This window comes from Pelodiscus sinensis, chromosome 2 (genome assembly GCF_049634645.1).
Source record: "Pelodiscus sinensis isolate JC-2024 chromosome 2, ASM4963464v1, whole genome shotgun sequence".
Classification (NCBI taxonomy): Eukaryota; Metazoa; Chordata; order Testudines; family Trionychidae; genus Pelodiscus; species Pelodiscus sinensis.
The window spans coordinates 186,885,201-186,908,385 of record NC_134712.1 but is presented as its reverse complement, the minus strand read 5'-3'; the positions used below and the strand labels follow the sequence as shown (position 1 = coordinate 186,908,385).

The following is a 23,185-nucleotide window of genomic DNA, read 5'->3' as shown; positions in this document are numbered from 1 at the left end:
ATAACAAAGGCACCAATTTGCAATAGGTACTAAGATCTTTATTTTCAATACCCTAAAATGGGGACTTTGGCCATTAAGGTTAAAGCTAAAAAACACATGCTTCACTTCAAAAATCTATTCTTATGTGTTTGAAAAATGTCCGTCTTTGAAAAGTGTGAGAGGGGCAGGAGATTTGTATTAACACTACCTTGATTATACTCTTTAACCATACAAGACTCAAATTGGCCAAAAATCCTAAATTATTATTTAGTAGCTTCGGGGGGTAGCCGAGTTAGTCTGTACAGGTAAACTGAAAAAACAACAAATAGTCTGGTAGCACTTTATAGACTAACAAAACATGTAGAAGGTACCAGATGAAGAAGGGTCATCTGAAGAAGTGGGCTGTGCCCACGAAAGCTCATGATACCATCTACATGCTTTGTTAGTCTATAAAGTGCTACCAGACTATTTGTTGTTTTATTATTTAGTGACAGGTTAAATATTGTTTTTTTTATGGCTTACCAAGTCCATTATACATCGCCTTCTCTGTAGATTGGCACTCTGCATTTGAAAGAATTAGGAAATTTCTAAAGAAAATTTAGAAAAGTGTGTGAAAGAGGAACTGACAAATGTATCAGGAAATGTATCAGGAAGGCAGCTCCTTAGCTTGAGGCCAGTTCCCAGGAAACTGGTTTGAATGTTGTTTCCTGATGAGTACAGAATGAATAATTAAAAATTTGCCTGCAAATGAAGCTTCTATTGTGGCATCTAAGGGTGCATCTACACAGCACCATAACTCAAAATAAGATATGCAATTTGAGATATACAAACTGCATATCTTATTTCAATGCTATTTTGAAATAGTTTTTTTCATCATTCGGTGCTGTCTACACAGTGCCAAATTTCAAACTAAAGCTCTATTCTGAAATTTCCCTTACTCCTCATAGAAAAAGGTTTACAAGGATGTCAGAATAGTGAGCATGAAAATAACAGGCTTGCTGTGAAGACACGGGATAGCTATCTTGGGATACTCCGAAATCCCAAAAAAGCATTGCAGTGTAGACGTACCCAAAATGTCATGTACACCCACTTTTATGATCACCACTCTAAAAAACTTAGTTCCACTACTCTTACATTCCTAGTTCTGTTCTTTTCCACTCATGCCGAAGATTCTTCTCCCAGTATAAATCCATCATATGTTCTCTAATAAGAAAAAGCAAGACTGAAAGCGGGAACATTCAGAATGAAATTTCTTCACCCACTCCAAAATGCGCTCACAAAAGGAGAGACCTCAATCAACTTAATCTTTCTCCCATACTGAGAGTCTAGAAAGACATTCTGCCTCTTTCCTTTCCTTTGTAGGCATTAAAATCTCCAAGGACAGTGGAAACTGTATGGTTAGATTAGGTGGGTAGGGTCGCCAGGTGTCCGGTATTTGGACTTTGTGTCCAGTAAACAAATTGAGAAAATACTGGACATATAAATGTCCGGTGTTTTCTAATTACGTTTTTCTGCTTTTCCTGGGCCCAGCTCAGCGCCTGACAGAAGCCTGCTCGCTTGGAACATGAGGCAATTAAAGGGGCCACGGCCGCATTTCGGGCTGACCTCCTGAATCCCCTTTCTCCCCCGCCCCCAGGTCACTCCTGGGGGTTTTTGTTTCTCAACAAATTTTTATCAAATATTTGTCCAGGATTTATTTTAAACCATCTGGCAACCCTATAGAGGTGAGAAGCAAAGTATGGAAATGCTGGGCAGATGGATTTTACATATCCCACATTCCACAAAATATTATTCCATGTTTATAAGTCTCAGAGGGTTGCTGTGTTAGTCTGTAACTTTAAAAACAACTTTTCAATAACAAAACTTTTCACAAACATGCCTGGGCACTCATTAATGGATCTCAAAAGTCACCATATTGTTTCAGGCCAATTCCACAAGCCAACTCCACAGGGAAACCTTAGAACTTAACTTCATTTACAAGTTTGATTCCAAACAGAGGTATGAATAAAGATATTGGCTGGATGGCCCACTACATTCCACTTCCTAATGATATAAAACCAAACAATGGGTACTTAACAATTAGTACCTACTCTATCAACTTGATGTAGCATGGTCACTCTTATTGACTATTTCTTTCTCCTTTTTTCTATTTTTTTCCCTTCTCCCCCACTTTCCCTATGTATTTAGAAACTGGAACTTTAATAACTGCATTCCTCTGAGGAAGTGGGTTGAGCCCACGAAAGTTCATGATGCCATCTACATGTTTTGTTAGACTCTAAGGTGCTGCAAGACTATTGATTGTTTTTTAAGTTTTTCCAGTTACAGACTAACTTGGCTACCCCCTGAAGTTTTCAAAAACAAGCAGTCCTGTGGCACCTTAGGGTATGTCTACACAGCAAAGTTATTTCGAAATAACAGCTGTTATTTCAAAATAATTATACTAGCATCTACATAAGCCAACCGCTATTTTGAAATTAAATCAAAATAGTGGAGGGCTTATTTCAAACTTGGTTAACCTCATTCCACGAGGAATAGCACCTATTTCGAAATTGCTATTTCGAAATAAGTGCTGTGTAGACGTGGAATAGGGGCTATTTCGAAATAGGGGGCCTCCAGCCCTTCCCAGGGTGCCTTGCTGGCCACTCTGGCCCCAACCAGGAAAGCTCCTCTCCTCCCCCACTCCCCGGAGCCCTTAAAGGGGTAGAGTCTAGCCACAGTGCCTGTGCCAGCTCCACGCTTGCCAGCCCAGAGCCAGTACTCGCTGCCCCTGACCCAGTGGCCCCAACATGAGCCAGCAAGCCACTGCCACCCAGCCCTCCACTGCTCTCTAGGACCAGTCTGCCAGCTCCCAGGAGTCTACCAGGGGCCGGAAAAGGTGGGCTCCTTCCTGGTCCAGTGCGGAGATCAGGGTCCTCATGGAGGTTTGGGGGAATGCCTCCAACGTCCATGATCTTCACACTAGATGGAGGAAGGTGGCTGTTTACATCTGGATGGCTGCCAGCCTGGCCACCAAAGGCCACATCCGAACCCAGGAGCAGGTTCGAATGAAAATTAAGGAGCTGCAGCAGGTGTATGCCAGAGCCACAGGGGGCAGCTTCCAAAGAGGGGCGGACCCAGACACCTGCCTGTTTTGATGCCCTGGACAGTACCTGGGAGGCGGGACAGTCCGTGCCCCCCAGGTGGTCATTGACCTTGGGGGGGAGGGCCATGATCAGGGCCCGGGGGGGGAGGGCCATGATCAGGGCCCGGAGGAGGAGGGCCAGGAGCCGCGGGAGCCCGGAGGAAGCATGCTGCACAGCCAGGATCCCTGAGCCATCCCAGCAAGCCTATCACTGGTGTCATCTGAGGCCGGGGAGGCAACAACATGTGAGTGCCATCACTGTCCCCTTATGTGGGGGGGCGCGAGGGGAGGGAGACCAGAGACTGCACACGTGGGCCTTGTTGACCATGGATCAAGCAGCAACCTGTGCATGTGCTGTGCCACCCTTGGGCATGTGGCCCCAGCTGGCTGCCACACAGGGGCCTTGGCCTGTTACCCACACGCATGTATGTATGAAGGCACATGATGTACTCCTGATCACAGGGTGGGACACAGCAGAATGCCCTGCCTTCACAAGCCCCTTCTACACAGAGGCAGGGGACGTCTCCCCACCACCACACACAGACCCACACCACATACAGCACAGGGGCATGGATGCACTCCCAGGCCAGCTCCCACTGCCGGGAATAGCAGGACATCCCGAACATGGCTTCTGTGCTAGCACATCAGCTCTGATGGTGCGGAGACCTGTCATCCTCGCCTTGCAGAGGGGGATTGGGCTTCACCCACTGTGTCCCCAGGGATAACTGACCACTTCTCTTGTTCGTCCACAGCCGCACTAGCTGCCAGTGCAGGGCGCACCACCCTGCCTGGGACATCCTCCCACACCTGGGCACTGCAGGCTGGCCCATGCCCAAGAGGACTACCAGTGGCAGCACTGGGGGATACTGCGAGGCATGCACCGCACCCTCGACCACTGGGTGCACAAAGACCTGCAGCTCCGGCGGGAGAGCTGGTGAGAGCTACTTGCCGAAGGCTGTGCAATCTGCGACCACCTGCAGACCCTAGTGCAGAGATTGCTGCCTCCTGCTGCTCCAGCCCCTGCTGCCTCCCCAGCTATTACTCCTCCTCCCACTCCTGCTCCCCCTTCCGCTTCTTCCTCCCCACCCTTCATGCCCTCCCCTCTCTTCCCCAGGACGCCAAGGCCCCCGAAGCCACAGTGCTGGGAGACAGGTGGGCCGGCAAGACCCTGAACTTCTCCCCCCCTTGTCTCCCCCTTCCAGCTCCCTCCTCCCAGGTTTACCCCTCCCCTCTCCTACTCTTCCTCCTCCCCTCTCCCACCTTCTTTCCCCCGTCTCATCTGAGTTTCATTCCCCCACCCACCCACCTCAGTTTTGTTCAATAAAGAGAGTTTATTTTCTTGAACACGTGTCTTTATTGTACATCAGAAAGGGGGATTAGGGAGGAGTAAGTGGAAGGACGTGAGGGTGGAATGAAGCACAAGCACCCAGTGGGGCAGATCAGGGAGACTGTTAGTCCTCCTCCAGGTGGAAGCTCTTCTGGAGGGCCTCCCGGACAGCGGCGGATATAGGGCAGGGCGAGCAGGGTGGCTGCCCTAGGCCCCATGCTTCAATAGGCCCTGCACCCCAGTTCAAAGCCAGGACCTAATTTCTTTTTATAGTCACTGAATACCATAAGGTATATTAGAGAAATAATGGAAATCATAACAATTTCATTTTGTGTATCTCAGAGCCAACAAGAAATATAAATTAGAAGGTAGCTTTTGGCAGTCTTAATTATTAGTGACAACATATCTTAAATATTGCCAATAACCACTTGCTAAGTATAACCTACAGGGGACTAAGTCCCCAACTAATGGCTTTGTACAAGTGGCATTTATCATAGTCCATAGGCCATCAGAATTGATAAACAAAGGTTCTCATTAATTACTATCAGGTTTTATGATAATAACCAGAGGTATTATTTTCAAAGCTGCATAAATTATCCTATTGAATTAGGCTTGAATGCATCTGTGTGAATGCTTGAACTTACTCTACAGATAGCCCATGTTCTCAGAAGGCTGCCATAAGGACAAGTGTCCAAGAAGGAATATAAGTGGCAGTGAATATGTAATGCAGACCCCCTCAGGTGGGTCAGCAGCAATAGAGCTCAAAACTTTGACCTCTGAATTTTAATGCATGAGCCTCTACTGCCTGAGCTAAAAGGCCTCTCTTAGTCCAATCTATGACACACTCACCAAGCTCTAGTGGGCCAAACCTTCACTAGAGAGGGACAAAGTATCACACTGAGTGCATTTAAATACATTCACAATTTCATCCAATCCATAAAGAAATTGTACACCAATACATATTTAAAACAGAGGAACAAATTTATGTATGTTAAAAATGAGCTTGAAGGAGAGCTAGTTTAAGTCTATCCACCCTTAAGGACAACATGGAGACCGCCTGGGATATAAATCTGCCTTTGTTCTAGAGGTTAATATCAGAGGGTATGTCTACACTACAGCACTAATTCGAACTAACTTAGTTCAAATTAGTTAATTCGAACTAAGCTAATTCGAATTAGCGCATCTAGACTTAAAAACTAGTTTGAATTAGCATTAGTGGACCCTGAACTGAGGTTAAGGATGGCCGGAAGCAATGCCGGCAGGGCATCAGATTAGGACTTAGAGTGTGGAGCTGCTGCCTCAGGCTAGCCGAGGGCTGTGCTTAAAGGGACCCGACCCACACCCCGGACAGACAGTTCTCAGGGGTTCCCCGCTTGCAAAGCAGTCCTGGCTTGGAGTGCCCTGAGTGCCTACACTCGGCACATCACAGCACTCGGCCATCAGCCCGGCTGCACTTGCCGCAGGCTGCCATCCGGAGGGGGGGGTCAATAGAGGGGCTTTAGAAGAGTTTCCACCCCGAGGAGCCCGCAGAGCCAGCCCAGTCCACCCCAGCAGGGGCTTGTACCCCATTCCTCCCTCACCTCCTTCCACTTACCCCTCCCTAGCCCCCCTTCCTGATGTACAAAATAAAGGACACGTGTTCAAAAATAGAAACTCTCTTTATTGAACAAAACTCGGGGAGACTGGGAAAAGGAGGTGGGAGAGGGGAAGACAGAGGGTGGGAGAGGGGAGGGCAACTAAAATGATCAGGGGTTTGGAACAGGTCCCATATGAAGAGAGGCTAAAGAGACTGGGACTTCTCAGCTTAGAAAAGAGGAGACTGAGGGGGGATATGATAGAGGTCTATAAAAGCATGAGTGGTGTGGAAAGAGTGCATAAAGAAAAGTTCTTCATTAGTTCCCATAATAGAAGGACTAAAGGACACCAAATGAAATGAATGGGTAGCAGGCTTCAAACTAACAACAGATAGTTCTTCTTCACAAAGCAAATAGTCAACCTGTGGAACTCCTTGCTGCAGGAGGCTGTGAAGGCTACAACTAGAACAGAGTTTAAAGAGAAGTTAGATCAAGTCATGGAGGTTGGGTCCATGGAGTGGTATTAGCCAGGGGGTAGGAGTGGTGTCCCTGGCCTCTGTTTGTGGAAGGCTGGAGATGGATGACACGAGACAAATGGCTTGGTCATTGTCTTCGGGCCATCCCCTCCAGGGTACCTAGTGTTGGCCGCTGTTGGCAGACAGGCTACTGGGCTAGATGGACCTTTGGTCTGACCCAGTACAGCCATTCTAAGCTCAGGGCTCAGGGTCGGGGGTCTCAGTGAACCCCCTTGATTTTTATGCCAACCTGCTCCTGGGTGGCCAGGCTGACAGCTATCCTGCCCTAGACGGCCACTTTCCTGTGCCTAGTGCGGAGGTCGTGGATGAGGTCCACGATCTCTGCACTAGACCAGGTGGGCACCCGCCTCTTGCGGACCTGGGCAGGCTCCCGGGAACCGCTAGCCTGGTCCCGGGAAGAGCGGAGGGCTGGGTGGCAGTGGGTGGCTGGCTCGTGCCGGGCCAGGTGCAGGGTCTGCTGGCTGGGTGCTGGCAGGCTTGCACCTGGCACGGGCACCATAGCCAGCCCGTGCCCCTTTAAGGGCTCCGGGGCCGGGAGGGGGGCAGAAGAGTTTCCCTGGTGGTGCCCAGAGTGGCCACCAGGGAAATCTGGGGAGGGCTAGCCTCCCACTAGTTCGAATTAAGTGGCTACACAGCCCTTAATTCGAACTAGTTAATTTGAACTAGGCGTTAGTCCTCATAGAATGAGGTTTACCTAGTTCGAATTAAGCACTCCGCTAGTTCGAATTAAGTTTGAACTAGTGGTTTGCATGTGTAGCGCCTATCAAAGTTAATTCGAACTAACGTCTGTTAGTTCGAATTAACTTTGTAGTGTAGACATACCCAAAGAGAGGACCAGTAGGGAGGCTGGGAGGCTGAGAAAATGTAGCATTGGCAGAAAAGCATCGGTGAGTTACTTATTTAAAACTCATAGATGACTACCCCAAGTTTTGTCATATTATAATTAAACTTAGGAAGAAAGCACCTCTAATGAGCTGCCCATATTCCCTGAAGAAAGTCAGGCTAGGAATTACTGATGCTATCACCTCTTCACAAGGGGACTGTTGTTGTCAAAATCCCTTATTACTTCTAGAAAGTTTAAGACTTCCATTTGAGACTTGTTATAAGCAGAGCAAATACCACAAAGTGACATACGTGCAACGATAATCTAACATGTGGAAGACAGAAGGGACTATTACTGAATACTCACTCACAAGACAGAAGGGACTATTACTGAATCAACTCCTTGCCAGAGGATGTGGTGAAGGCTAGGACTTTAACAAGGTTCAAAAAAGAGCTAGATAGATTCATGGAGGTTAGGTCCATCAATGGCTATTAGCCAGCATGGGTAGGAGTGGTGTCCCTAGCTTCTTTTTCTCTGGAGGTGGATGACAGGGGAGAGATCACATGAGGATTACCTGTTGTGTTCCCTCCCTCTGGGGCATCTAGTATTGGCCACTGTCGGCAGACAGAATACTGGGCTGGATGGACCATTGGTCTGACCCATTATGGCCTATCTTATGTTCTTATCTTAGTGTCTGAAGTGTTATTTTTTGGTTACAGGCTTGAATCTTTCCTAAAATACTCAATGGAAATCTATGCGGAGCAATGACGTTTTCATGTGAGTGAGTCTCCTACCTACTCGCTGTAGGCCTGAAATAATTAAAAACAGCAATGAATGAAGAATTGATTAGAGTTTTTTCTGAGAATGCAGGAAGTCTCCTAAATATCAACAGGAACCAGATCTTAACCAGACTGTTAAGATAAACTTCCCGAGTCCATTATCAAAATGTATCATTTCAGTAACAATATACCCATATATATGTCTTTGTTCCAGTAGTGGCTCTCTAACTCCCAGCCATCCAAATGTGGAACTAACCTTACCTATTTACCTATTTAGAAATTGTTATGGACAAAGGTGGGGGTGAAGGGAACAGCAGAAATGGAAATGGCTAGCTAACAAGAGGAAAGGTCAGGTATAGTATGCATTCTCTAATTTGGTTTCCTGAACCAACCATGTTCTAGTTCAAGGAAGTTACATGTTCAACTGACAGTTTGCTTACAAGTGATAAGCCCACTCTATCCTGGTGAAAATTAAAACTGTTATCTACACTTTCTTCATAAGTATTATAATTCTTTAAATATTTATGAGTCAGTTGCTAACCCATAATTAAATGTTACCCAGAACAAACTTTCTGTCAACAAATTGAATATGAACACTTCTTCTTCGAGTGGTCCCCGTGGGTGCTCCACTCAAGGTGTCGGGTCCATCCTGGCACCACTGGTTGGAAGATTTTAGAGCCGTAGTCGGCCGGACCACACATGCGCGGCAGCGCTGTGTAGCATTCACGCCCTTTCTAATGTTGCATGGCCTACCTGCCAGTTCCTCTCAACCGTCCTCGGTTGCTGGCGGAGCTCCATATCTCTCCTCAGAGATATAGCCGTCCTGTGAAAAAAAGAGTTAAAATTCATTATCCCTTCTTCTCTTAGTTGATTAGTTAGCTTGTTAATTGTTAGTTAGTGTTGTTGTCATTGTTGTTAAAAAAAAAAGAAATTCCTTCGTTATTTAGTTAGAGTTAGTTAGATTATTAGGTTGTTTGGATTAGATTCCCAGCCAGTGGGATCTAATATGCCTGGATCACCAGGATTTAAACAGTGTTCCCAGTGTAAGGAAGCGATGCCGGCATCTGACGGTAACACTGCATGCATTCGTTGCCTGGGGGACTTGCATGTCCCGCAGAAGTGTATCCACTGTGCCAAGTTAATACCGAGGACACACAGGGATAGGGACATACGCTTAAAGCTCCTACTATGTGATAAGGCACTGCAGCCTTCAGACACTTCCCGCCAGGGAACACTCATGGGGCAAAAAAGAAGGGCGTCATCTCCTGCGGTGTTGGCATCGGAGAAGAAAAAAGCCTCCCCCATACGCTCCCTACCCGCCGTTCCCCTGTCTCGAGTTAGTCAAGGAAACAGGCCGGGTGCATCGGGAGTTATTCGGCAGCCCACTAAGACAGCTACACGAGCCATACCTGAGACAACTGCACCACCAATGCGAACACAGGTGGAGCATGATGGCGTCTCAACCGAGGCAATTGGCACCACAAGTGGCACTGCCAAAGCCACTTGAATCGGCACCGCCCCGAGAGCCACAGAATACGCTTGCACCAGAATCGGCACCGATGAGCTGCCAAGAGCCGGCACCGGAGCCGGCACCAGCGAGGGGCTCAGTTGTGGTGCCAGAGGGAACACAATGGACCTGGGAGGGCAGCGTTCCGCAGGGTACCGGGATGGCACCAAGAACGGAGTTAACACCAACGATCCCATGCTAGTTCGGCACCGTCTGCGGTGCCACGTAATCCCCAGCATACAGCATCACAAGCACAATGCCGCTGGGCTAGGGATAAATCGGCACCGGCGAGGGAAAGAGGGTCTCCACCTTCCTCTGCATCACAATCCGCCTTTTCAGGGGAGGATGACTATAACCAGACTGCAACAAGGGCCCACCATGGGCGATCAGGCAAGAACCTCTTCAGTCCCTACAAAGGCCACCAGAAAATCAACCAAGACTCCATTCCATCTCTCCATCACCAGGATTCTCGCTGGAACCTTCTCCATCACCATGCCGCTCACCAGAGACCAAAGATTATGCAGCTCCTTACAGGTGTACCCCTCAGTCACTGTGGCAGCGATCAAGATCTCGCCATTCTGATCGTTATAGGCGATATTCACTCTACCATCACGTATCATCTCACAGATCTCGCTCTCCAAGCTATTCTCCTCCAAGGTCCTACCATAGGAGGCATGGGAGTAGATACTCCTCTAGATGTTCGTCCCCTGACTACACCAAATGCTATCATGGGAGCTATCATTCCTCTTATAGGCATGGAAGATCACAGTCTCACTCCAATTCATGCTGCTGTCATTCTTCTTACTACAGATGGCAATCACCACCTGTCCAAACCCAACAGAAGGTCCAGTTTCCGAGACCCGCTCCGGAGACCCCTTCGGTCCCAATACAACTTTCTGAACCTGAAGAAGGGGAGATCTCTGATACAGAAGATCAACCGCATGACATTTCTCCAGAGGATATCTCATCATCCTCTCCAGATGACGCTGTCTTTGCTGGAGATACCTCACCCCCTGATGATGTGCGGGAGTTCCAAGATCTCTTTAGAAGGGTTGCACAATCGCAGGAAGTCCAATTAACGGAGGTGCAAGCAAAGCAATATAAGTTGTGGAAAAACCTGCATCCAAGACAGCAATCTAAGGTGGCTCTCCCAATTGATGAGACGATTTTGCAGGCAGCAGCAGAAATCTGGCACACTCCGGCCTCAACCACTCCAATGTTGAAGCCGGCTGAGAAACAATACTTTGTATCGTCTAAAGACTCAGAATTCCTCTTCACCCACCCCTAATGTAATTCGTGGACACAGCTTTACAAAGATAAAAAATACAGGAGAGGACAAGTAGGTGAAAAAACTTGACATATTTGGTCGAAAGGTGTACTCATCGTCCACGCTCCTCCTCTGTATTGCAAATTATGCGGCTCTGCTCGCAAATCACAGTTTCAACAACATCGCTAAGCTCACGGAACTGGCACAAAGAACTTCAGAGTCTGATAAGCTGCTGCTATGGGAAATACTAAAGGAGGGCTACACATGTTCTTGGGCAAACCTGCAGATAGCCATGGATGTGGTGGACATGGCGGCACGAGGCGTCGCAACAGCAGTGTCCATGAGACGGTCTTCATGGCTCGCCACAGTGGCTGTACCCAAAGAACTACAATCCAAGGTCGAGGATCTTCCTTTCGACAGAATTAAATTGTTCACAGAAAAAATGGACGACATGCTCCATACTGGGAAGGACTCAAGAACAACATTGCGCACACTCAGTATGTACGTCCCACCCTTCCAGCGTTGACGTTATTTTCCAATAAGACAGTATGATTACCAATTTCACAGACAGCAAAATTGTCTGTTTGATCAAACCCACTCCAAGCAGCAACCACAACGGAGGCGCCTCCAGACACGTAGAACAAACAACCCGTCGACATCCAAACAGCAAGTTTGACTCCCCTGTCGAGGGCATGCTAAATACACAGTTGTTGTTGCACACACCAATCCCATTTTTCACCACCAGCTGCGACCCTCTTACCATCAATGAGTCACAATAACATCAGACAAATGGGTATTGGAGGTAATAAGGTCGGGATTCACCATTCCTTTTACGTCTCTCCCCACCACCACCCCACCAACCCTGTCCCTTTTCAGGGACCCTTCTCACGAGGATCTTTTACAACAAGAAGCCTATCACCTCCTCACCAACAGAGCGATAGAGAGGGTCCCAGATCAGTTCAAAGGAAAAGGGTTTTATTCACATTACTTCCTAACGCAAAAGAAAACAGAGGGCTGGAGGCCCATTCTCGATCTACACCAGCTGAATCGCCATCTTCAAAAACAGTGCTTCAAAATGGTAACTGTCAACACAATAATTCCATCACTCGACAACGATTGGTTTGCTGCCCTCGACCTACAAGATGCTTTCTTCCACATAGCCATACATCCCGGGCACAGACGATTCCTGCGCTTTGTAATAAAAAACAAACATTTTCAATATCGAGTTCTACCATTCAGTCTGGCATCAGCTCCCAGGGTTTTTTCGAAGACCCTTGCAATCGTTGCAGCGCACCTCTGTCAGCTACGAGTCATCATATTCCCCTACCTCAACGATTGTTTGATAAAAGGTGCAACAAAACAAGAAACCACCCAGATGATGGCTGTGGTCAGACAAACGTTTGACTCCCTCTGGCTCCTACTGAATGAACGGAAATCAACTCTGACTCCAACGCAAACTATAAAGTTCATAGGGGCAATTCTGGATTCCCTTACAGCAAGGGCATACCTACCATTGGAAAGATTCCAGGCAATCAAAGACCTGATCAGCGTACTTGACAGGAATATGGCAATTTCTGTACACACCTGCCTCCTTCTCCTAGGTCACATAGCTGCTACCACCGTCGTGGTTCCCCATGCACAACTTCATTTAAGAAACCTCCAGCACTGGCTGACAACTGTATACGTCCCCACAAACCACGACATACACAGAATAGTATCTCTTCCACCACATGTCCGAATGTCCTTGTGCTGGTGGACAAGCATACAAAACCTTTTGATGGGAGTTCCGTTTTGTCGGCAGCAGCCATCCGTTCAAATAACGACGGATGCCTCGCTCATCGGATGGGGCGCTCACATGGACGAGAAACGTATACAGGGAAAATGGTCTCCCAATGGGAGATGCCTTCACATAACCTCTTAGAGCTCCTAGCCATTTTTTATGCATGCAAGTATTTTCTCCCGCACCTCAAAGGCATGACAGTCAGAATATTGATGGACAATACAGCAGCAATGTATTACGTAAAAGGGCAGGGAGGAGCAAGATGCGCCAAAGTGGTATGGTGCTGGAATTGGAGCATATGGAACAACATCACAATAATAGCATCTTACTTACCTGGCATTGTCAATGTCATTGCGGACTCTCTCAGCCCACGTTTTCCCACGAATCACGAGTGGGAAATAAGAATGGACATACTACAGACAGTTTTTTGGAAATGGGGAACACCTCTAGTGGATCTATTCACAACGACCAACAACAAGAAGTGTTGCCTCTTTTGCTCCAGAGCGGGGATCGGCAAGGGCTCCCTCGGAGATGCACTTCTAACCAACTGGAAGAAGACACTCCTTTACGCTTTTCCCCCAATGGTCTTCATTTCCAGGATGTTGGAAAAAATCACAACAGAGGTGGCAACTGTCATCTTAATAGACCGAGCCTGGCCCAGGCAAGCATGGTATCCGTTTTTACACAGAATGTCACTACGGCCACCGTGGCCTCTGCCTCTTCACCGAGATCTTCTCTCACAGGAACAAGGCTCTCTCCTACATCCCAGGCTCGATGCATTACATCTGATGGCATGGCTACTGACTGGCTCAGACAAGAGGAAAACCTTTGTTCTGAGCAAGTCAAAACAATACTGATACACAGTAGAAAGACATCTACACGTAATACTTACCTTGCAAAGTGATGTAGATACTCTCAGTGGTGTCTCCATAACAACGTCCAACCCTTCATTCTCCCTTGCACCAGGTCCTCAATTATATCCTTTATCTGCAGAACTTGGGTCTCTCATTGTCGTCCCTGAAAGTACATTTAGCAGGTATCAGTGCTTTCCATTACCCCATAGATGTTTCCTCACTGTTCTCTCATCAAACCACTAAGAGGTTCCTGAAAGGCCTGATGAACTTATAACCTCCACAAAGGGCACCTCCCCGTCTTGGAACCTAGATCTAGTCTTGGACACTATTCTGTATCCTCCTTTTGAGCCACTAGATATGCATCACTGCAGATGTTAACTATGAAGACTGTTTTCCTACTCGCGATTACATCAGCACGCAGAGTCAGTGAACTGGGGGCATTAATGGCAACTCCTCCTTTCACCTCTTTCTCCAAGGACACGGTAACATTACGACTACATCCTGCCTTTATTCCCAAGGTCTGTTCACCTTTTCACATCAATGAACCCATCGTTCTCACGGCATTCTATCCCAAGCCCCACTCCTCAAATAAGGATTCCTTGCTTCACACGCTCAATGTACAGCGCACACTATCCTTTTATATAGAGAGGACCTGTCAATGGTTGTGAACAGTCAGACTGTTTGTGTCAACAGCACAATGCTCCAAGGGCAATGCGCTTTCCAACCAACGCATTGCCAGACTTATTACGCTATGTATTGCCACATGCCATTCCATCCGCAGTAGACTCCTACCTTCTATACCTCGGGTGCACTTCACGAAAGCAGTCGCAACCTGCATGGCATTCGCCAGGGAGGGTTCCCCTCAGTGATATCTGTTGCGCGGCCACCTGGACTTCTAGCATTTCTTTCACATGGCACTATGCCATAGTACGAAGGTGGGCTGCGGACGCCACAGTAGCCTCTGAGGTTCTATCTACTGCAGAAAATAACTGACCCAGAGCGCATTCTTGGACTACTGCTTTGTAGTCACCTTGAGTGGAGCACCCACGGGAACCACTCGAAGAAGAAGAGGTTACTCACCATCGTGTAGTAACTGTGGTTCTTCAAGATGTGTCCCCGTGGGTGCTCCACATCCCGCCCTCCTCTCCACTCCGGGTCTTTTCTTCTTCTCTTTTTCAGAGACCGAGCAGTGAGAGGAACTGGCATGGGAGCTGGACCACGTGATGTTAGAAAAGGCGCGAACGCCACGCAGCGCTGCTGCGTATGCGTGGTCTGGCCGACTATGGCTCTAAAATCTTCTGACCAGTGGCGCCAGGATGGACCTGACACCTTGAGTGGAGCACCTACGGGGACACATCTCGAAGAACCACAGTTACTACATGAAGGTGAGTAATCTCTTCTTTTGCTGCTTCTGTAAAATACATTTCTATCATGGAGCCAGATTATAACCAAATGAGGAGCTATGTTTTCCCTTGCAACTTCACAACTAACCGAGTTCTTTGTGACAGTTTTGAGGTGATACCAATAGCTGTGCCCCAACGGAAAGCTGCATACCATAATTTGCATGGCCCTTCAGTTATGGAAAAATTACCTTTAAGAGCTTAAAATTTTACTCATGAACTCTATCTTAAAGCAGATTACAAAGCAGTTTACCCATGAAATGACAGATTAATCAGGGGGTTAAAATGCTGACAAAACTGCAGTAAAAGTTATATGTTAGTAAAAGTTAGTTAAGTCCTAAAGTCAGAACACATGGATCTTATTTTAAAAGATAGTACAACTTTTCAGTTAAGTTGCTGTCAAGGCTTTTTCCCTACTCTGGCACAATGAATGCAGAAGTGGGGACCCGCAAAAGTACCCCAAAACCTTATCTTTCCAGGTTTTGGTATAAAGCTTTCCCCCAAAATCTTAAAAACCTAGATTTTGGGGATAAAAAAGCTGCTGCCACCACCCAAGTAATAATAAAGAAACCAGTGAGAGACCACTTGGGAAATCTCAGCCCCAAAAGTAAAACCAGGACACAAAAATTAACCAATACCAGGTTAATAAAAAGAAAAGACAAAGAACTTTTATTATCACCACAATATTCCTGTTGCAAGCATAATGACTAGATGGAAAATGGATTTATCTAAACTTTAACCTACTTTCAGATAGTGAAGAGTCTTTTCTTGGAGGTAGACATATTGTCTGTCCCCCTCAGTAGCTGGAGAGAAACTGCCCGGGGACAAAGGAGGGAAAACCCCAAAATTCCTTTGACACAGTTTGAAAATCCTACCTACATTTCTATTGGCTGCTTGGTATCTGGTTAGGTAAGGGACATAGTCAACCCCTTAGTATCCAGGCTGCTGGCTAACCCTCATGATCATGACAGTTGCATAGACTTGGTTTGTCTACATTACTGCATAAGTGGATGTAAGTTACATAGCTCCATGATCAAATGCATCGAGTCCATTGCTAGACACGGGGGGGAGGGGGGAGGGGTCAAGTGTTCTTGCATATACTTGAAATTTCATCTTTTAGCCAAATCTAGCACCAGTATCCTACATAGGTGGGGAGGAGCAAGTTTTTATTTCCTGCCTTTAAACAGAGAAAGCCAAAGACAATATTTTTAATCCTGGACCAGGAAAAGAAAAAAGATGCGTCTTTCTGATGCTTGAACTAGGCAAAAACCAGAAATTATCAGAAGAGTTCTTAATTTAATACATCTTATTTAAATATTATTAAATAGGATAGAAGGATATTAGCTAAGAGTGGAATTTGCGAAGTGCCAAAATGCTTCAGAAACACAAGTCTCACTGAATTTCAATGGGATGGCTCTTTTGAATTCATCTGTATCTACAATTAATATTTTCTATAGTTTACTTTAGCTAAAACATTTGAATGTGATACACTTACAATTTACTAATTTATAATAATGAATAACAGCTATCTGTAACAGTCGGAATGGCTTTGTGGGACTTATTTTACAGTTTGGTCCAAAGTCTGCATGCACACCAAACTAACTCTAGAGACATCAGCGGAGTTGCTCCAGATTTACACAGGTATAAACTAAAAGCAGAATTTGTCCCTCTGTTTTTACATCAAATTCTCATAGCTACAAGAGTTCTACCTACAAAAATACTATTTTGGCTCTTAACTTTAAATTTCATCCATGCACCTTTTTTGTTGGGCTTTACAGACTAAGTCCTAGAAGCATCTAAAGAACATGGGAATAATTAGATAATCCCTAGTCAGCAATCTTAAAAATCTGGCTCAGAGTCTAATAATTGGCATTAAGAAAAGATGCCTCTGGTTGGTGTTACTTTGGCAGGAATGAAAGCATGCTCTCATTTACCTCCCTAACTTACATTGCAAAACTACCATATCCTCATCATGTCACATAACAGTCATCCCACAGACAGAAAATGAGCTGAGCCAAGTAATACTTTTAGTGTGAAAGACAGCAGGTAAAAGGATACACATCTTCTATTCTACAAAGAAAACACATCACATTCAAACACCACTGTCCAAAACAAACAGGCATCCCTCTGTTTCCATTCTCCTAAGTAATTTCTACTGTAAATCAGTCATCAGACACTAATGTCAACGTTTTCAAAAGTTGCTAAGTAATTTAGGAGCCTACGTCCCATTTTTAAAAGCACCTAGGTCACTTGTGCTCAGATTCTGAAATGTATTTATGCATCTAACTCCCTTCTACACGTAGGGGAGTTAGGCATCTCAAAACCTTTGAAGATCTGGCCTTGAAGGCATAAATTCCATTGCAAGTCAGGTGACTTAGCCTAAGTTTACCCCCTAGCAAACAACATTCTGGCTTCAGCCATCTTTAGGGCTGTGTAATTCACACCCAGATTCAATCCTGGTTTACTCTGGCTTCTGCTGGAGTAAAGGAAGACAAAAGACAGAGCTCTTGGTGGCATAACATCTAGAGGGGGAGACCATGGGCAGCGTCAAATAGGTGACCAGCCTAACTCTGTCTGGAATTGAGCTGCCAATGCCTCTCTGAAAGGAGTTTATAGCATATGGTGAGAACACACAGGAATTTAGGCTGATTATGTCAGCATCAGTTCTCTCCAGTGTTTCTCTGTATGTTTCACAGGAGATGATGCTGAGTAGTACGGACACTGAATGGTAAAACCTCCTACCCATGGTACCCCAAGTGTGTCATGCTTGTTTACGGGGTCTTTTGGGGAGTCAAAAGGGGAAAGATGACATAATATTCATTCACTTTATTTTGCACCATTTTAGTAGGTTTTCTGTCTTTTTTTTCACCCCTACTGTATCCCCAAAGTAGAGCGGAGAAGAGAGCTTGTTGTATCTAATTATTGTTGGTTAAGACATCTATGTTTACACTGTAATTAAAAAGCCAGAACTGATCTGTGCCAACTAACTTGGGCTCACAGAACTTGGGCTATGGCTTTGTTTCATTTGCAATATAGATGTTTGGGCTACATCTGGAGGCAGGGTTCTAGGGTCCTTTTGGGTAGGAGCACAGGCACAGATATCCCCACTAGCCAGGGGGTGCTTGATCCGCCCCCAGCCACAACCCCATTCTACCTCTTCCCCAAAGCCTCCACCCCGTCTCACCTCTTCCCTTTCCTACTCTGCCCTACACCACCCCTATTCCACCCTTTCTCTCAACCTCCACCTCCACTCTCTCTAACTCCTGTTCCATCCCAACTCCTCCCCCAAAACACGCCCCATCCCTGCTCCGCCCACTCCCTGCCTGAGCATCCAAACTCTGTAAAAGAGTTATTTTGCAGTGGGCAGGAGGAACTGGGAGGAAGGGGAAGGAGTTGGTCAGTGGAGCTGCTGGGGGTGAGAAGCACAGGTTGCTAGGGAGAACTTGGTTTCTGTTGGGTTCTGAACACTCACTATTTTTTCCCCAGAGCACCCAGGGATTCATCACCTATCCGTACAAGAGTCCTGTAGGCTGAGCCTAAACATGTACACAGCAATTAAATGGTCCCTTAACCATGGGTGTTGAGTGAATCTTTGAGTTATGGAGCCCTCCAGCCCTACCCCTTCTGGGCCCACGAGAGCCTAGCCCCCACTATGGCTGCTGGTGCCTGTGCAGAGCTCCTAGTCCCCCTCTTGCCTGTGGCCATTAGCCTCTGCCCCCAGGATAGCCCCCCCCCACACCTCTCCTCACCCCACAGCACAGGGAGGTGCATCCCCAGCCACTCCAGGCTACACCACCCAGCTTGATCCCCAGCCAGCCTGGCCCCCTGTGGATGAAGGTCCCTTGCCAGCCCCAGTGCTGGGCAGGTGGCACAGCTGGAGCAGGCCCAGAGCCAGAAGGACTGGCTGTGTGGGTGGCACAGCCCCCAACGTGCCTGACCTAGCCTCTGAAAAGGAACAGCAGGCAGGAGGGAGCATGGAGGTGGTGCATTGGCAAAAACACATCAGGCCATTTGGGAAGGCAGAACCTTGCCAGGCCTCTACAATATCCATTTCCAGGTTTACGATGGTGCCAGTGGGGCCATGGACTTGGGCCCATGTTCAGAACAGGCGTTGGCCTGCTCTGCTTACAGTGCACTCTGAGGGTATGTCTACACTACAAAGTTAGTTCGAACTAACGGACGTTAGTTCGAACTAACTTTAATAGGTGCTACACTAGCGCTCCGCTAGTTCGAATTTGAATCGAACTAGCGGAGCGCTTAGTTCGAACTAGGTAAACCTCATTTTACGAGGACTAACGCCTAGTTCGAACTAGCTAGTTCGAACTAAGGGCTGTGTAGCCCTTTAGTTCGAACTAGTGGGAGGCTAGCCCTCCCCAGGTTTCCCTGGTGGCCACTCTGGCCAACACCAGGGAAACTCTATGCCCCCCTCCCGGCCCCGGACCCCTTAAAGGGGCACGGGCTGGCTACGGTGCCCGTGCCAGGTGCAAGCCTGCCAGCACCCAGCTAGCAGACCCTGCACCTGGCACGGCACAGAGCCACCCACCCGATGCCCCCCAGCCCACCCCCTCTTGCCGGGACCAGGCTGGCGGCTCCCGGGAGCTTGCCCTGGACCGCAAGAGGCGGGCACCTTCCTGGGCTAGTGCGGACATCGTGGACCTCGTCCACGATCTCCGCACTAGGCACAGGAAAGTGGCCGTCTAGGGCAGGAGAGCTGCCAGCCTGACCACCCAGGACCAGGTGTGCATGAAAAGCAAGGGGGTCCACTGAGACCCCCGACACTGAGCCCTGAGCTTACAATGGCCGTACTGGGTCAGACCAAAGGTCCATCTAGCCCAGTAGCCTGTCTGCCAACAGCGGCCAACCCTAGGGACCCTGGAGGGGATGGACCGAAGACAATGACCAAGCCATTTGTCTCGTGCCATCCCTCTCCAGCCTTCCACAAACTTTGGGCAGGGACACCACTCCTACCCTCTGGCTAATAGGACTCCATGGACCCAACCTCCATCACTTTATCTCACTTCCCTTTAAACTCTGTTCTAGTTGTAGCCTTCACAGCCTCCTGCAGCAAGGAGTTCCACAGGTTAACTATTTGCTTTGTCAAGAAGAACAACTTTCTCTTACTAGTTTCAAGCCTGCTACCCAGTCCTTTCCTTTGGTGTCCTCTAGTCCTTCTTTATGGGAACTCAGGAAGAACTTTTATGAATGCACCCTCTCCACCCAACCCCTGCTTTTAGAGACCTCTATCCTGTCCCCCCTCCGTCTCCTCTTTTCTAAGCTGAACAGTCCCAGTCTCTGTAGCCTTTCTTCATCTGGGACCTGTTCCCAACCCCTGATCATGTTAGTTGCCCTCCCCTCTCCCAGCCTTTCTCTTCCCCTCTCCCACCTCCTTTTCCCAGTCTCCCCCAGTTTTTTTCAATAAAGACAGAGTCAATGTTGGAAGAAACGTTAGCTTTATTTTGTACATCAATAAGAAGGGGGGCTAGGGAAGGGTAAGTGGAAGGAGGTGAGGGAGGAATGGGGTACGAGCCCCCGATGGGGAGGACTGGGCTGGCTCTGCGGGCTTCTGGGGGTGGAAGCTCTCCTGCAGCCCCCCAATTACTCCCTCTCCCCAGATGGCAGCCTGCGGCAAGTGCAGCCGGGCTGATGGCCGAGTGGTGTGATGTGCCCAGTGTGGGCACTCAGGGCACTCCAAGCCAGAACTTCTTTGCAAGCGGGGCACCCCTTAGAACTGTGTGTCCGGGGTGGGGGTCGGGACCCTTTAAGCGCAGCCCTCGGCTAGCCTGAGACAGCATCTCCATGCTCTAAGTCCTCCTTTTATGCCCTGCCGGCACTGCTTCCGGCCATCCTTAAGCCCTGTTCAGAGTCCACTCAATGTGGACTTGCTAGTTCGAACTAGCAAAACGCTAGTTCGAACTAGTTTTTAGTTCTAGATGCGTAGTTCGAACTAGCTTAGTTCGAATTAACTAATTCGAACTAAGTTAGTTCGAACTAGTGCTGTAGTGTAGACGTACCCTGAGACCTCACAAGCCTGATGGCTCCATCCAATCCCATCCACCACTTGCTCCTCTCGACCTGCCTGCCAGCCAGCCAACCAAAAGCTTCTCTCCATGCCTTGGTCCCACCCACCAGCTTTTCTCTGCCTTCTGGCTGGACCCCCTGCACATTTATCTTTGGGCAGTCTCTGGTTCCCACCACTTGTGGAGCCCCACCTATTTTCCTGGGACTGAGTCATCTGGGTCTTGTGCAGAAGCCTGGCCTGTTGGGGGTGGCTGAAGCCCCCTCGGCAAGTGTGCCCTGAGGAAACTTGGCCAGGGTAAGCCCTGGCCTGGATGATCACACCATTCCCTAGGGGCCAGGGCGATTCCCCAAGCTAGGACCAACCCTGGCTGCAGTGGCAGCTCAGCCCAGCAGATACTGTCACCTCCCAAAGGGCTGATGAGTGTGGCTGGGAGGTAGGATGTGAGGGAGTGGGTCTCTGGAGGGCCTGAGTGAGGGTATTGGGCTGTGAGGGGCTGGAAAAATCTCTGTGTTAGGACACTAGGTGTTCTGTGTGGGGTGCTGGGCAGTGGTGAGACTATGGGCAAGAGGGTGCTGGACAAGGGTGGTGGTGTGAAAGATGCTGTGCATTTGTGGCAGGTCTGGAGGCGCACTGAGCATAGCAGATCCAAGGGCTCTGGCCATAGGCAATCTGGGGCGGGGTTCCCAGTGTTCAGCAGGGAAGATGTATGGCGCAGCATGGGCACCCCCAAGGGGAAGGGGCATACTGACAGCACAAGGCCGGCCACATCATTAAGTGTCTGATAGTGCCCTTGGACTGGGCTGGCTGGAACAAGGCCAATCTTGCCATGCCACTGGCTGGCCCGTTGCTCCAGGAACTGACCTTCCATTCCATGCTCCAGTGCCCCAGTGGGGGCCCACAAATATGGCAGCAGGCCCAGAAAAAGATAATTCGGGCCTGGCTCCCCACATCCTTAACCCAAGCTCCACAAGACTGAGCTGGCATGGTCCAGCAGTAGGTATCTAACTGCAGTGTAACCATATCTTTAGGCAACATCAACACTACACACTACTGGCAGTGATAGTGTACAGTGAAATGCAGATTGTATCTACACTGTATAATGTAGCTACATGTGTCACTGAGGTTACATCTAGACTATAGCCTCTTTCGAAAGAGGCTTTTTCAAAAGAATCTTTCGAAAAAGCCTTTTTTGAAAGAGAGCCTCTAGACTGCACCCACTTCTTTCGAGAAAGCAAGCCACTTTCTTGAAAGAGAGCACGCAGGTAGTCTGGATGCTCTCTTTCGAAAAAGCCCTGTTTGCATTCAAGAATGCCTTTTTTTGAAAAAGCAATTTCGAAAAAAGGCATTCTTCCTCATAAAATGAGGTTTACTGAGGTTGAAAAAACCGCCGCGTTCTTTCGATTTAATTTCAAAAGAACGTGGCAGCAGTCTAGACGCAGGGGAAGTTTTTTCGAAAAAAGTTTTTTTGAAAAACCACTGTAGTCTAGACACACCCTGAAAGACTCTGGCGCCAGGGAAAGGCGTTAGCCACTTTCCACTGCAGGAGCCTTTCACTGTGGGGAAGAAAGGTTCTGGCAAGGGCCAAGCTGTTTAGGGAACCTCCCTGCCAGCACCTTTCCCCAGGATGCTGTAGTACTAAAAATACCAGAGTAACGGGGGATGCATGACTTGAACAAGTAGAAGAGATGTAGCAGGATATGTACTTGTGTACATACCCACAACCTTTAGGTGTGTCTTTGCCCTATTTGCCTAAGGCATGCCTCCCTGGCTATGCTGGTATTTATACCCACGATGATGGGGGGTGGGATAACCACCTATGTATGCTACATGCCACCAAAAGAGGTATGCAGTCACACTTTCAGATACTTTGAGCACTGTATACAGAAACTTAATAAAAACTACTGAATCATTCCTCACCACAAGAGATTAAAATCTGAATACTCCACTGGCCTATCCAATATATTCTTTTTAACCTTGGCTAGCTGTTAAAGTCTAGGAAAATCTTCACTAGAAAACCAATTAGCTGCCAGATGTCATTCAGCTGCTTCAGATTTAATCTTAAGCCTTCCATTCTTTTTTTGGAAGCATGAGAACCACAATTAGTGACCTCTGTGATTAATCCAATATACTGAGCATACAGGAGGTAATCAACACAGAGAATCTCTCTCAATGAGGTCAGTGACACTAGTTTAAGAATATAATTTAGTTCAATCATTTTG

General features: G+C 47.7%; 1 long non-coding RNA gene across 1 annotated transcript in view; it reads left to right on the top strand.

The window, feature by feature from the left end:
- Positions 1-3,206: 3,206 nt before the first annotated feature.
- Positions 3,207-23,185, top strand: part of LOC112547623 (uncharacterized) — a 58,766-nt gene continuing 38,787 nt past the window's right edge. The window contains exons 1-2 of the long non-coding RNA XR_012901958.1: positions 3,207-4,034; positions 8,080-8,137. This is a non-coding gene — a long non-coding RNA (uncharacterized LOC112547623). The remainder of the gene's footprint in view (positions 4,035-8,079; positions 8,138-23,185) is intronic.